This window comes from Crinia signifera, chromosome 3, assembly GCF_055691185.1.
Source record: "Crinia signifera chromosome 3, ASM5569118v1, whole genome shotgun sequence".
Lineage (NCBI taxonomy): Eukaryota > Metazoa > Chordata > Amphibia > Anura > Myobatrachidae > Crinia > Crinia signifera.
Genome location: NC_139219.1, coordinates 104125606 through 104137995, shown reverse-complemented (window position 1 = coordinate 104137995; position 12390 = coordinate 104125606). Strand labels below are relative to the sequence as shown.

The window sequence follows — 12390 nt, the reverse complement described above, 5'->3', positions numbered from 1 at the left end:
TGCCCGGCCATTGGGAGTGCTGCTGACGGCAGCAGCCTCCATCTCCGCACGCCCATTGCAGTGCCAAGTAAGTCTAGTCGACACTAACTCAGCATCTGTAAACAGGGGGAAACCATAAAATGATGAGTGATTGCGAATGATTTTTCCCCTGTATGCACAGCTATAAACGGATTAGCAGCCATACATAGGGGCGAGGGGAAATGATGGCGGGGGTGGCGTTTATCTTATCACAGGGCTCTGAAGATTCACAGCCCAGTGATCAGGTCTGAATCAGGCCCTTTGTGAAGGAATCCGGATCTTCGGCAGAGCTGTGGCTACTCCTGTTCTTCAGTCAAAGTGTGCAGACATCATGATATCACACATGCTGCAGAAAAAAAAGAAAAGAACTTCATTGTGCTGGGTATTCTAGGGAGCATCAATGCTGCAATAACACACTTTAACATTTCAGTTTAATGGAAACCTTCATCAGGAACAACAAGACATTGCGCAGTTACACATTGACAACTACACTTGTAACCCTGCCCGTGCCTCCTGAGGTAATAATTTTTTTGTATAGACAGACTTGGTTTATACTTTACTATCCAAGTGGGCATAGAGTGAGTATATAATAGTGTACCGAGCATGGTGAGCCGTGCTAGCGGACGCTGTACACTTATATGGTGTCCATGTCGACACCAAAAATTGTGAAAAACGCATGTCGAACATGCCCATGTCGATCTTAAGTGTGTGTCGACCATCTCTCAAAGTCAACCTATAATATGTCGACCATATCAAGGTGTAGAACTAGTCACTGTCGACCTAGTCACCAAAGCAATATGGTGGAGTCCAACAGTAAGCCAGGCAGGTGAGGCAGCTAAACGTGAGATACTCGTTCTTACATCATAGATCCACCTAGCTACTCTGTGAAGGGCCCTGTCACAACCCCTTCTGCTTTCAGGGATGCAATCAATTATATTATATCTGAGGGTGGCCAGACCATGGTTAAACTATATAAAATGTTTCGCTACAGGCTGATCCCTCACTCTTCCTGTGATTGCTAGCGCCATGCACTCTTTGAACTGTCTCGTGGTCTCGTCTATGTAAAATATGTCACACGGACAGCGAATGTAATATATGAAATATTTTGAACTGCATGTCAAAACATGTTTAATGGGAATTTAATCTCAGGAGTGTGGATTGGATAATTTATTACCCATCTTCAAGTAAGAGCAGGTAATGCAGCCTAAACACTTATAGACTGCTGGCTTTGTTACAAGAAAATGGGCCTTAGGTTTCTTGCCTACTGTAGGTCAGTGATATTGGTGCATACAACCATGTCACAAATATTCCGCCCTCTCTGAAAGCAGGGCATCATGGATGTATTTTTAAGTTTGGGTCTGTTTGGATCATTGGCCAAAATTTGCTCTGGCTAGTATTAGTATATTTATTCACCCACACTAATGAGTCCTTTTTATTTTTATACTTAACCCTTTGAGTGCCAATATCTCTGTGAGAGATGTCCAAAATATCCACTAAAAATGCCAGCGTTGCTCACATTTGTTATATAAATTCAAATAATTTTTTTTTGTGTAAAAATAAGATTATTTTTCCTGTATAAGGTAAACCTTACAGGCCATTATAATGAATACAAATAATTGCTTGAAAATGTTCACACCTATTTTGACAAATTCATTTGGAACTCAAAGGGTTAAAGTTGCTTGGTCTCACCTGCTTCATCACTACATATGATTCTCACTCTCAAATATGTGACTAGGGCAGCCCTCTCTTCAGAGGAGCTGGGTGGAAGATTGAGGCCCTAAGGATGGCATTGCTGACTGTGGGTTTTTGATAGACAGGTGTTTTTAAGCAAGTTTGTCTTTGGTAATCAGCACATCCAGATAGTGGATACTGGTGTTGTCAATGACAAAGGTGAATTTTATATTAGGGTAACGCTAATTTACTTTAAGCATAATTTTACTGAATTCCTTTTCGGACCTCGTCCAAACAAAGATCTAGTATAGAACAGTATGTGTGTGTGTGTGTGTGTGTGTGTGTGTGTGTGTTTGTACTGATTCTCTTAGAAAACAAAGAGTTAAAAAAAACCAAAGTATAGTCACATTGAATACAATGAAAATACCATTCTCTTTTTTTTCCATATTAAAACTAGAACAGATAAAAAGGAAACCATGAGGGAGGGCGCAGACAGGAAATGGGAAGAGTAAGAGGAAGGGAGGGGGAAAGAGGAAAGACAGGGGAGAGAGAAAAGGGGGAGAAGAGAGTCAGGAACAGGTACAAATATATCGCTATCCAATTCAGATATAGTAAAGTGTATATATAGCTACAAATTGCAGTTATTTGAAAATACAAGAACAAGCTAAAACTTACTGCAAAAGGGACGTGAAACCCTGTGGGGATGCGAGGCGGCCCTATATAGCAGAAATAGCCACACCAGCCATACAAACGCACCAAGAGTGGTCTCAGGTAACAGATGGAGGAGATACGGGAGCCATAAGTAGGAGCCAAGGACCCCAGACAATATCGAATTTATGGGGACGATCATGGAGGTAATAGGTGATCTTTTCCATTGCAGCTATGGACCAGACATAGTTAATTAGGACCGATTCTGTGGGGGGGGGGGGGGGAGCAGGGGACTTCCAGTTTTTAGCAATAAGGGATTTGGCTGCAGTTACTGTATGATATGGGATACTAATTTATTGAAGGGAGGGTCTAAGTCAGGAAAAGGACAAGCTAGAAGGAATGACCATGGGTCTAGGGAGAGAGGGATACCTGAAATAGTTTTCAGGAGCAGGGCTATCTTAATCCATAAAGGGGAGATAGAAGGACACGTCCACCAAATATGGAAAAGCGTCCCTCTATGGCCACAGTTACGCCAGCACACAGGGGTAGAGGACGGAAACATTTTGGAAAGTCTCACAGGGGTATAGTACCATATACAGTATAGTATAGTGTGTATGATGTTTCTTTAAGTCATGTGGAGATAGAGCTTTTAGCTATGCCCTCGCGTACCTCATCCCAACAAGAGTCGTCAGGCGGTGGCCCAAGGTCCAGCTCCCAATCCCTTTCATGGCGGCTAAGAGAAACAGCAGTGGCTTGATGAACATTGAATAGAGAGAAGATATCAAGCCCCTGTGTAGAGGGCAGTTCAGACATAAAGACTCAAATGGGGTAGGGGTACAGAGCGCGTCAGCTTGAGGGAGAACAAGAGAAAATGCTGGAGCTGGAAATACTCAAAAAAGGGAGGAGATAGGGAGGGAAATGAGTGTTTCATATCATCTATAGAAGCCCACGAGCCCTGTACAGTAAGGTCATAAACTATCCGAAGGCCAGTTAAGCTCCATGTTTTAAATAGGGAGTTACCTGGGGAAAAAGCGGGCTTACTCCATAGAGGAGTAAGAGGGGAGCAAGCAGAGGAGAGTTTGTAGGCAGAATAAGAAGAATCCCAGATCGCCGCACAGAATCTAAGAGATGAGAAGGGGGCAGCCAGCAGAGACCTATGAGGCTTGGGTAGGCCCCATAAAAAGGCCAAAGAACAAACTCCTAGATAAGCAGCCTCCAAGTCCACCCAAGAGATGGATCATGGAGAAGCAAAGGTGGCAACTACCTGGCTCAAGTGACAGGCCAGATAATAATGCTTTACATCAGGGTAGCCCCTACCACTCTCAGATCTAGGCATTTTAAGAGCAGAAAAGGAGTATCTGAAGGAAGAATTTACCATTAAACAAGAAGTAATTATGAGCTAATGGCAACTCTGGACCATGATATTTTACATTATCCTTGAGCAGACGCTCAACCGCAGCCAGTCCTCTATCGTGCAGAATGCTAGTATAGAGGCTGACCATGTCTGCCGTGCACATCAAGTACTGTTCGAAAACTTCTCCAAGGCCTTTCAATTTCACAAGAAAGGAGATGGTGTCCTTTAAGTTTGTGAGCTGATCTTGTACCACTGTTTGCATGTAAAAGTCCAGGTATCTAGATCCATCATATAAGAGGAAGTCACAGGCCAATATAATTGGGCGACCAGCTGACTTAAGTGAATTTTTGTGAGTCTTGGGCAAGGTATATAGGACTCACACTTTAGGTGTTGGTTTATAGAGCGCATTTGTTGTATCCTTATTGATAAAGCCGCTGTCTACAGCATCTTGCAGGACTTAATGTAATTCTGCATGGTAATGGCTGGTGAGGTCACTCTCATGGTGTTAATATACTGACTTATTATCCAGTTGTCTGTATATCTCTTCTTTGTAGTCAGATTAGTTTTGAACTACAAAAGCCCCCATGCCCCTTATCTGCAGGGCCTATAGTGATGTCCTCATGAAAATAGAGATTTATTAGTGCTGCCTGCTCCAATTTTGTGAGGTTGTAGCCTGTCTTAGGCATATTTCTCCCATAGGAAGTGTTAAAGTTAGATAGAATGCTTGTGAAGGTTTTCATCTTTGTGATATATGATGTTGGGTCAAAGGTGAATTTGTTCTTTTCAGGACATGCAGACATATCCCTGATCATTTCATCATTGTCCTTAAAGTATTCCCTGAGTTTCAATAGCCTATTAAGGCAATATATGTCCATTTTGTTAGTAAACCCATTATGCACAGTGGTAAGAGTGAAATTTAAGCCCTTGTCTAGTACCCTCACTTCAAGATCCATTTTTTTTTACTTTGGCATAGCACTTTTCTTTCTTTTGTGTGGGCTCTTTTGTGTTTCCCAGGCACGCTTCTGTGGGAACTCCTATCTCAATATTCTTTCCTATTTCTGAGACAACAATTGGGGACTTCGCTCTATGTCCAATAATGCTACCATTAATACGTTTACTCACATCCTTGATTTAGAGGTACACATAGGCGAATCTAAGGGGTGGTCCGGGGGTGCACCGGACCACCCATTAGACTTCCCAGCCATTCTGTTATAGTATCTTCAATTATGAACGCCGCCACTGCCGAAGCCCTTCAACCCACTATTCCCACCATAAATATGGCCACAGGAGGGCTACGTGCATGTGCGACTGCACACAGCTCCTCCCATGGTCCTTTGCTGAGCCGTGAGCAATGGATGGCTCCTTCTGTCTGTTCTGTCCTCCTCCTGCTCCATGGTCGGAGATACATGCGGCGTCGGTGGGGGTTGAAAGCCTGGGCGGCTTAAAAATGTAAGTGCTGCCAGTTTCAAGGCACGTAGCCTGTCCCCGCCCTGCGCTGTGCCTTTACTTTAAAAGAAATACCCATGAAAATCTGTTATATATATATATATATATGCCTTGACGAAAGTGCCGCGATATTAAACTGGGCACTGAAACGTTGCCGTTTATCCACTAAGCCGCTTGTTGTACTTTGATTCCTGGTCCCTTGGAGTGCTGCTGATACGTGCTGTATATATATATATATATATATATATATATACACACACATCGGAGAAGGGCAGCACTCCAGTACAAATAGGTTAATCAGCGGTGCCTTCTGTGATAGAGCCTATTACAGGATCCCCAACACAACAACAGCAGCGGTGGCACTCGTAAATAACTGTAGATAGACGCAAGAACTTCAACGTTTCGATGTTTAATGATACATTGTTTTCAGGCAAGAAGACGATGTATAATTAAACATCTAAACTTTGCAGTTCTTGCGTCTATCTACAGTTATTTACGTGTGCCGCTGCTGCTGTTGTTGTTGTGTGTGTGTGTGTGTGTGTGTATATATAGATGCAGAAGAAAAGAGGCTGGCACTCTGAGGACTTGGTGAAAAAACTTGTTGTATTGCGCTCTGTGACCAACGTTTCGGGGCTGCGCCCCTTTGTCAAGGTGCAAGTGAGAACAAAACTGTGCCAAAGTGCTTACCTTATAAAGGAGTGAACAGTTCAGGCAGCGTGACAGTCTGCGCCGTTCCCCCGCCGCTGCCGGCTGCATGTCCGGAAGTGTTTGGACAGGAGTCTGTCATGTTACCAGACTTCCGGGAGAGGGACGTGGAACGCAAGCTCCTGCGTTACCATGGAGATCCCTGTGTTAGCTGGGTTAGCGGCGGCTGGTGTCAGGCTCCAGTATGTCACATTATTGCCTGTTACAAACAAAAGCAGTGCTATTATAAAAACTCACAGGTGCATAAGTGGATATACATATATATATATACATATATATATATATATATATATATATATATATATATATATATACAGACAATAAAGGATATATGTAACAGCAAAGTGAGGCTATTATAGAAGATGTGCTCTCATAATATTTGCGCAATGAAATACATGAGTGAATGACGTCAGGGAGTCCCTGATGTGAGTACATAGTAGCATGCTGTCGCCTGGACCATGTTTGCAATGAGTGACATGTGGTTCAGGACTGTGTGATGTCACAAACAAATAAAGCAATATTATAACATTCTGAGATAGATGGGACGAGAGGGTGTTGGTGCCTCCTATAAACAAATCTCACTGGAACTTAATGGGAGTGGGAAGAATCCTGTGCTATGTAAATATGGAGATAGATCTGGAAGTAGGCAGATTAATTGCTTGCTGCGGTGCATATTACAGGTCAAGCAAATATAGCTCCAAGATAGCATTATATTAGGCATTATATGTAAATGGCTGTGTAGTGTAATTCACTATGCAGAAGCTGTATGTAACAGGGAAATTGGTGTCTACTGTGGCGTAAGGAACAGCATTAGATGTACCAACAATATAGATAAGCATCTGGTATCTCACGTCATGGAAAAATTTAAAGGGATAGTAAGATATAAACGGAGATGAAGAAAAAGCACACATTGGATTGAGCACTACTCAATGCAGTAATAGTCATACCCATAAAATACAAACGATTCGATCAAGTATATCAAATATAACAACAACGAAGAATAAATGTCAAAGTAAGAATAAGCGAGAGATGGAAGAAAAAGCAGGGGGGGGGAGCTCCATCAGAATGGGGCACGCGTGCATCTGGTGTGAGTATGGGGCGCATATGGGAATGCCCAGCATTTCATGGGCGTTCTCATGCACACTTCCTCCTGATCATCCACGCGTATGTAAGTGAGTTGAGAGTCAATTTTATATGTGTGCACCTTTGCCATCATTCCATGGTTGCTGACCATCGAAAGATGAGGGTGGATCCCACTAGGCTGCGAATGGATGTTACTGTGTAACATCCATTTGGTGCACTTTAAACTGTGTCCATGTCGACTGTGTTGACATTCAGGTAAAAAAAACAGTGAAAAACCTCATGTCGACATTTTCACTGTCGACCTAGACATTGTCGAACTAATGACCTTTCGCCCTAGAACCATGTCGACCTTTTCCCATGTTGACCGTTTCCCGAGTCGACCTAATGACTGTCGACCATCATGCTGTAGACCAGGCATGTCCAACGTTGGCCCTCCAGATGTTGTGAAACTACACATCCCAGCATGCTTTGCCACAGTTTTGCTATTAGAGAATGCTAAAACTATTGCAAAGCATGCTGGGATGTGTATTTTCAAAACATCTGGAGGGCCAACGTTGGACATGCCTGCTGTAGACCAAATGATCCCAACCCTTGAAAATACACACATGATTGACTCCCCACTATCGGAATGGAGCCCTTAGTGTATTTACTTTCTCAAGCTGGATGTGGGGGAAATTTACTAAAGTAAATTTGTAAAAAATAGGTGTATTTGTATTTAGAAATACACTTATTTTTGACATTTACAATCCCGAAAATACAGCAATTCGTATTCGTATTGATAGCACATCAATACGAATACGAATTGCCGTATTTTCGGGATAGTAAATGTCAAAAATAAGTGTATTTCTAAATACAAATACACCTATTTTTTTTACAAATTTCCTTTAGTAAATTCCCCCACTGTGTCACAGGTAAGTTCATTTATATGTTGTCTTCCTAGTTTGGAGTTTGTTCATTATTGTAATGGTTTTGTTTTGTAGCTCTCCCCTGACTTGCATTCTGTACTATTTTTCATCAACATATCTAAATTGCTTTCATTTTGCAACATAACTACCATACATTTTTGAGCTGCTTTATCATTAATTATCATGAGCATGGGTAAAATAGAGGTAAAAAATAATTAGATTTACAATTTAGCAACTTTAAGTACGTACTTCTGTATGTTTTCCCTGTTATACCATAAACAACCATCGAAAAGTAAATTCATAAAAAAAAAACTAAACAACACAAACATTTGGGCTGACAGTCATGGTTCATTAGGGCATAGAGAATAAAGACAGAGGTGTGATGCTAAAGCGCTGTATTTTGTGTGCGCTGTTCAGAAACATAGGCAGCCTGACTGCGTGGGAAATATCTCCGAACAGACGCATTCAGGTGAGAACAATTCTCTGCTGAGTGATAAGCCGTGTATTCAAGCATTAGTGGAAGGCTGCAATCATCGAGAATAAAAACAGTCAATGTACAAAAGATATTTGAAAGCAGGTGACTTGAATTTGAAAGGCAAGAATTCTTAATAAATAAAAAAAGAAAAATGTACTGAAGAGAAATAAAAAAAGTAAAATAGTTAAATATTACTGTCTCTGTCCCTCTCTTCTGTGTGCCTTAACATCTCACTTCTTATCTGGCAGCTGATTATCTGGAGGGCTAGCCAGAGGAGAATTTAGGGGTCAGGCCACCCATGGGCAAACGCAGGATTTTCAGAAGGGGGTTTCCAGAGGGGCAGAGCAAAGCACGGAGATGGACACTTAGGTGACCCAGTATATGCCGGGTCAGTTAAAGTAATATAGATGGACCAAATGTATATAAATAGTAATAATAATAAGAAATATATATATATATATATGTCGATGTGCGGCCCGACACTCTTCCTGCTGGGTCAGCTGCCCCGGTGCCCTTCCAATCAATGCAATGGTTTCTTTTTGAACAAATACAGCACGTTTTTCATACCACAGAGTGCCAGCCTTTTTCCTTATACACTTATATATATATATATATATATATATATATATATATATATATATAAAAGGATGGGGGGTTGTGACCCTGTCTGCGCTGTGGGGTTAGCAGCACCTATAAATACCTCGCTGTTAATAGAGGTATAGGGAAAACATAGAGAGAGAAAGAAAGTGTAGAGGTGCGTTGATGGCAGTTTCACCAAAACTGTATATATGCACACATATAAAGCAGTAAAAAGTTTTTATTTCATACAATAAAAAGTATATAAAATATGTATTTCATACAGATGTTCGCATCATAAATTTGATGTGAGATACCACTTCCGAGAGACCCTACGCGTTTCGTCCGATAGGGACTTCCTCAGGGGTAACAAGGTATCTAAGATGGTGAAACAATGCCATATAAGAAGATTTGATAATACTGTATATAGGGAAATGTGCTACAATTGTTCTGTAGGAGGAGTTGCCAAGATCGATTATAGAGGACGGAGATGGAGGAGGACAAAAAGGAGGCGACAAGATGGGTGATGAAAAAAAGGAAAGCAATGATAGGGAAGGGTAATTCGTAGGTACACCCTCTCCCATTCACCTGTGTTCTTTAACTGGAAATGCTTATTAAAATTAAAATTACCTACCAAAACATGTATTCTATCATGAATGGTAGGAATACCAGAGTTGGATCGAACACCCTAGAAACGGGTGTAGGCTGGCAGGATATCTAAAATAATGTTTTAAACATTACTATGGAGGTAGGTGGGAAATAGATGGATAAACATATGTATCCTTGGAGTCTAATGTTCAGAAAGACAGATGACTCAATATGTATAGCACTGAACAGGTTTGACACATCTGCCCCCCTACAGTGCACATGGTTTTGTCCATCTAAGAAGGATTTTGTCAGAAAGAGTGAACTAGAATAAGGCCCCATTACAGGTGGAGAAACTCCACCCCGTTCCCACCTGTCTCCCCCCATTACTTTGCGGGTGTACTACAGTACACTTTGCGTATACAGTATTTGCTAAACATGCGCATTACGGTATGATATGTTATCGCTGGGAAAAGCCATAAAAACACACATAACTGCATTCTGTGAAAGTGAAAATGAACATATAAAACCGTGTATACTGTAAATACCTATTTATACACGGTTTTATCTGTTCATTTTCACAGAATGCAGTTATGTGTGTTTTTATGGCTTTTCCCTGTTCATTTTCACTTGTTGTGTTATTGGCTTGAGAAAGGCTTGAGAAACGTTGCCTGATGTCCCATTAAATCCAGTTTTGGTGCCACCTATCCTGGGTGTATATATATATCGTAGTAGTCAGCGGCACTTAGAGACTAGTTTATGCAGAAAATCTTTTTATGTGATAAACATGGGTGCAAACAAAAACGTTTCGGGGTGCTTAACCCCTTTTTTAATACGTCGGTTTTTGTTTGCACCCATGTTTATCACATAAAAAGATTTTTTGCTTAAACTAGTCTCTGAGTGCCGCTGACTACTACAAGAGCTATACCTATACCTACAGAAGGCACCAGAGCATTGCAAGCCCGCTTTGGATGGAGTGCCGATCTGCACCAGACTGTGTGTGTATGTATGTATGTATGTATGTATGTATGTATATATATATATATATATATATATATATATATATATATAATTAATCTCCAAGACTGTAGAAATTACTCCAAACTAAGGTAAATTTTCATTATATTGTGCAAAATAACAAAATAATACCAACATTTCAGGGCTGGCACGCCCCTTTGTCAAGGAATGTAGTGAAACAAAATCAATACAAGCAGCGGTTACCTTAAATAGCAAGTGTGGGACATCCCTTCTCTCTCCCCGGCAGGACAGTACGATCAAGCGTGGGCAGCTGGTGATGCCAGAAGTGCTCTCTACCTCACTTCCATTTTCAGAGTTTGAGCTGCATCTGTGGACCATAATTGCAGTCTCCCCTGTATGATGTGCTCTGTGAGGCTCTTCCATAATTGCCATTGTAGCGTATACATACGCATTCTCTCTATTTCAGGCTGGGCTGTCACGGGTCTTCTAAATTTATAATATAATTTCCATATACTGTATATCCGCTGTCCACATTGCCTTTGTTCTGGGACAGATTTTCGCGGGTGGGATATGGTCATTAGGTGGACATGCATTGGGTCGACACCATTAGGTCGACACAGTCTAGGTTGACAGGCCATTAGGTCGACATGGGTAAAGTTGACATGGGTTTTAGGGCGTGGTGGGAGAATAAAATAGTGTGCCTAGCGTAGTGAGGCACCGTGCCTGAAGCATGGGCAAGGGGAAAGGTGCCCATGTCGACCTTTCTGCATGTTGACTGTGCTTCCCTAGTTAGGGTTTCTCAAGTTGAATCCACCATTTGTATGGATGTTAATTGATTTATTGAGTTCTTATGTATTTGTTATCCTTTGCTGCCATCTACTGGCCAATATTATATTTACCTCTATAAGTTAATGTAATTACCATATGTATGTTTCATGTGACTACTCCTGTTCTGTGAGCTCACTTCCAGTTCCTGTGTCGGCCTCATGTGTAGCAGACATGTTTTCCTGAGCTGCAGAAAGGATTTTGCTTTGACCTCTATGTATCATCCCTCGAGGTATATCTGTGCATCATCTCAAGGTACAGCAATAAAATACCTAAAGCATTACCATTGTATCCTCCTCACTGGATCCTTACATGCAACTGGTGTTGCTAAGGGAATTTAACATAGCGAGTTCACTATCTTCCACTGTTTGCATAAGGGTTGCCACTCACAACTATCAGAGACTTCCTTCACGTGCATCTGTGGCAGAATATTGACCTAATGGCCCATCGCGGACAGAAGTCTGTAAAAAAAAAACCATAATGAGATAAAAGTGATGTAAATCTATATGGTTGGCAGGGCCGGTGCCACCTCTAGGCATTTTCCCCCCCATGAAAATGCCAAATCAGTGCCCGGCCGCTAAGCAGCTCCAGCAGGGCAGCAATCGCAGCTGTGGTCCAGGGCTGTAGAGGAACTGTGACTCTAATTTCCGCCACAGGCCACCTATCCCACCCATTACTCCAGGCTCCTGCTGTGCATGTTGTGACCCGGTCCCGCTTCCCCGGGCTCCTAAGCTATTGTTCCGGGACGCAACAGCCCACCTGGTGACGCATGCTGCCACTGGTGCTTGTGCACACGCTTCCTCTACACAGCTGTGCACGTGCTGCCGGGCACCACACACTGCTTCATCACACGGCAGGTCCAGCAGCCTTGGCCAAACACCCAGGCCACCCCCGCCCCCTTGGAAATGATGCGGCAGCCTACCCCCTACCGCCCACCACGGAACGCTGCGGCGGCCTGCCACCGCAATCCCTGGCACCCCCCTGTACAGCAGCCGGGGGGCGGGTGAGCACCGGAGTGTCCCCCGCACTGATGGTTGGTGTATTCATTCTTCAGAATTCCCTCTAATTACAAACAATTATTGGGAAGATACAGGTATAAAGAGTCACACAAGTTATAAAGT

General features: G+C 42.3%; 1 long non-coding RNA gene across 1 annotated transcript in view; it reads left to right on the top strand.

The window, feature by feature from the left end:
- Positions 1–11421: 11421 nt before the first annotated feature.
- LOC146063702 (uncharacterized) overlaps positions 11422–12390 on the top strand; it is a 118066-nt gene continuing 117097 nt past the window's right edge. Inside the window, exon 1 of the long non-coding RNA XR_014471643.1 lies at positions 11422–11524. This is a non-coding gene — a long non-coding RNA (uncharacterized LOC146063702). The remainder of the gene's footprint in view (positions 11525–12390) is intronic.